The following is a 4,383-nucleotide window of genomic DNA, read 5'->3' on the forward strand; positions in this document are numbered from 1 at the left end:
CAGTGCAGCCAATGAGGAACCACCACACTCAGCCAATGAGAAGCTATAACAGCCCCTCCCAGGTTCTTTCTTTCCCTCATAAAAGCAAGCCCCTCTTCTCTGTTCCCTGAACTTGCCTATGGTTCACCATAGTTGGCTTGTCCCAAATTGCAATTCTCTGCTATTCTCAAATAAACTAATTTTACTGGTAAAATAGCTGGCTCTTTTTTTAAAAAAGGTCAACGACACTCATGTATGTGTTTTTTGTGGATATATGTTTTCATTTCATTTCGGTGTATACCTATGAGTATAATTGCTGAGTCGTATGGTAACTCCATGTTTAACCATTTGTGGAACTGCCAGACCGTTTTCCAGAGCAGCCGCACCATTTTACAGTCCCATCAACAATTATAAGTGTTCCAATTTCTCCGCATTCTCATCAACACTTGTAACTATTTGTCTTTTTGGCTATAGCCATCCTGGTGGTATTTAATTGTGGTTTTGATTTGCATTTCCTGATGACTAATTATCTTTTATAAAACTAGATTTAAATATAAGATTAAAATCGTATATGCTTATCCATGTAGTTATCACCTTCAATATTCTTCAGTCTTTTCTATAGATCCTTATTTCCATCTAGTATCATTTTTCTTCTGCCTGATGGACTTCCTTTAATATTTCTTGTACTATGGGTCAATAAATGATAAATTTATTCAGCACTTTATGTCTGTAAAGTCTTTATTTTGCCTTCACTTTTTGAAAAATATTTTTGTTGGGTATAAAATCTTGTATTGACAGGTTTGTTTTTTCCTTTCGGTCCTTTCAACATGTTGCTCCACTGTCTTGTGCTTTGCTTGTGTGTGTGTGTGTGTGTATTTTCTGATGAGAAACCTGCCGTCATTATTATCCTTGTTCCTCTGAGTGTAACCTGTCCTTTTTCCTCTAAGCTGCTTTTAAGATTTTCCCAGCAATCTGATTATGATGTACCTTGGTATAGTTTTCTTCATTTTTTTGTGGTTGGGGTCATTAAGCTCTATGTAGTTTTAATGAGATTAGAAAAGTTAAGGACCATTATTCTTCAAATAATTTTTCTTTGTTCATTTCCTTTTCAGAAACCTAATTGCTTATATATATTAGGCCATTTGAAGATATCCCTGTTCATTTTTTAAAAATTATTTTTCCTCTCTTTGCTTCATTTCAGAACTGATAAATATTTCTTTGTCTTCAAGTTCAGTACTCATTTCTTCTGCAATTAATTCTTCTGCCATTAATTCTCTCTAATGTATTTTTTGCTTCAGGCATTATCTTTTTTTTTTAATTTTTTTTTTTTTTTAGATTTTATTTATTTATTTGACAGAGAGAGAGAGACAGCCAGCAAGAGAGGGAACACAAGCAGGGGAAGTGGGAGAGGAAGAAGCAGGCTCCCAGCTGAAGAGCCCAACGTGGGGCTTGATCCCAGAACTCCAGGATCACACCCTGAGCCGAAGGCAGATGCTTAACAACTGAGCCACGCAGGCACCCCCAGGCATTATCGTTTTTATCTCTAGAGATTTAACTTGGGTCTTTCCGTGACTCTCATGTCTTTACTTACCTTTTTAAACATATGTCATGCAGTTATAATAACTGCCTTATGTTCCTGCCCACCAATTCTAACATCTGTATAAGTTCAGGTTGACTTTTATTGATTTTTTTCCTTATTATGGGTCATATATTCCTGCTTCTATTTATACCTGGTAATTTTTTATTGAATGCCAGCCAGTTACGAGTTTTTCTTTTTGACTGCTGGATATTTTTTAATTGCTATAAACATTATTGGCTGTGTTCTGAGATGCAGTTAAATTACTAGGAAACAGTTTGGTTCTTTTTCATCTTGTTTTTAAGATTTCATAGGTGAGAGCAGTCGAGAGTTAATTATTTCCCACAACTTAGGCAATGTGCTTCTATTTTACCTAATGTTTTGAAAATTATAAGGATTTCCAGTCTGTGTGGTGGGAGGAGGTACTATTCTTGGTCTTGTACAAACTCCAGGTATTGTTCCTTTCAATCCTTTGATGGTTCTTTCCCTGGCCTTGTGTAGTTTTCTAACACACACACACTGATGAATGCTCTGCCAAATACTCAAAGGGAACCATCTGTTCTTTGGAATTCTCTCTCTGTGCAGTTCTGTCCTCTCCAGTACTCTATGAACTTCAGCTGCCCTGCCTGACCTTCAGCTCAGCTTCTTTATCCAGGGAATCAACCAGGTTCTGCCTGGATTTTTTTCTTCTTTGCACTACAGCCTGGAAACACTTAATGAAGTAAGTTAGGGCAATTGTAAGGTTTATTTCATTTGTTTACCATTTCTTGGGGAATTAGTGTCCATCCTTTCTTGATATCCAATCTCTTGAAAAATCAGTCTCATTTATTTTGCCCACTTTTGTGTGGTGGTGTTGGTCGTATATGGTAGGAAGCAAACATGGTGCCTGTTATTCCATCTTAGCCAAAAGTGGAAGCCTCTGTCAGCCCTTTAAATTTTCAATTTATTATGATTTCTTTTCTCATTCTAAATAAATGTTCACTTTTCTACTTAATTTTCATTTGTAATTTTGTATTCTTTTTCTTAAAGAGGGCCTCCATTGCTGTATGATCTCTAGTCCCATACTCAGGCTCTCAAGCTGAACCACATGGGTTGGAATTCTGCCTCCACCTCCTATTAGCATTGTGACCTTGAGCAGCTTCTCTCCCTCTCTTTCTCCATCTATAAAACCAGGAGGATAATAGGACCTACTCCAAGGTGTTGAGCATTAAATGAGTTATTACATGTGAAACAATTAGAAAAGAATTTAAAACCTAGAAACTATTCAATAAACTGTTATTATTTGAGCTTCATCAATGTATAAGTGGTATTATAAATTATGGGATTGCCTATACAGAGTGTGAAGGCTTAGGATGACAGACACCCCTCTACATAACTGACGAGAGCAGAGAAAGTATAGACCACAAACAAAAGAGCATGGCCAGAAAAATGGGATAACCAAAAGAATATAATTACCTACTTTGCAAAACAAAGTAGGTAATCTCCCAAAGAAGGGGAGAGATTAATATATTCTCTACTGCCACTAAAGATCAAAATGAGGACTTAAGAGTGGCTGCTGGATTTGGCAAGATAGCAGTCATGATTGATGTTGTCAAATAGGGATATGAATAGGCTCTACCATATATGTAAACAATGAGTGTTAAATAAGAAATTCACACTAATTCCTTAGCACATAGTGGGCATTCAAAAATATAAAATATTATTGTTACTAGTACTATCAAAATTATGTTCACCTTTTGCATCACTAGATCCAACCCATGTCTCACCCTAGTATATAAATGTTAGGGCAGATTCAGGGTCTCTCTCTGATATTGTCTGTTTCCCTTGGCTCATCATCACTCATACCCCAAAGTATGACACTAGAGGTCTTGCTGTCACACATACATCACATCACATCACAGATGATTGATATTACAAGCTACCTTGCTTTTTTCCAAGGGCAGCCATTTCTCCCAATATCCCTCCCTATCTTACGAAAATAGTGTAGACTTCACCAATTACTAGCACTTCCTGTGGATTCAAGGGGCAAGGCCAATTCTGGGTCAATCCTGGGTCATATGCCCATACCCTTACAGGCTAGGAAAGATGCTTGGCCCAGCTTTCCACCACAATTCCCTCTATGTAAGAAGAGGAATGGATTCTTAGCAGCCAAAGACTATGGTCAGTGGTCCCTACACCCAGCCAATGTCAGGGGTCCAGGACATAACTGACCAAACCAAAAAGATACATGATTGTAGGAAATCAAACACCTTGCATTCTATTTCTAAATTTCCTATTTAATTTAAGGAGGCACTGAATCCGTTTGTAACCCCATATGGATTCCAACTGAAAAATTGATCCTGAGGTTCTGATTCATTGCTGTATGAATCATATTAATGCTATCTGCAAACGTCTATGTGAAGTTCCAAATTATACCTTTAAGATGAGAAGTGTAATTTGTACCAAGAAGCAACTGATTTAAACCCCAAGCACACCTGTGTTCAAGCTGAAAATTTGCTGTTTGGGCTTCTCTGCACCTTGTACCACGAGTCTTTCTAGATGACTAAGTCTTCCAATACTTGAAAGTTTAATCATTTAAACAGAAGTCTTTAGAATTTTAATAATGTGAGACAAAAATCTTCCTGACTAAATATATTCCAATTTCCTAAAGACAAAATGAACATAATTTTACCTTTTCTTAGAGACTCCAGATTACTTACAAAAATATCATAAATGGCCCAAACTAGAATAGATTTAAGATTCCAAGGGTTATTTAACCCTACACTAAATGGGCCCAGATGGTCGGTTTTAAGTTCTTGGCACTATTACAGTTTTCCTGTCTCCCTTCT

The sequence above is a fragment of the Ursus maritimus genome, unplaced genomic scaffold (genome assembly GCF_017311325.1).
Source record: "Ursus maritimus isolate PB19 unplaced genomic scaffold, ASM1731132v1 scaffold_1, whole genome shotgun sequence".
Classification (NCBI taxonomy): Eukaryota; Metazoa; Chordata; class Mammalia; order Carnivora; family Ursidae; genus Ursus; species Ursus maritimus.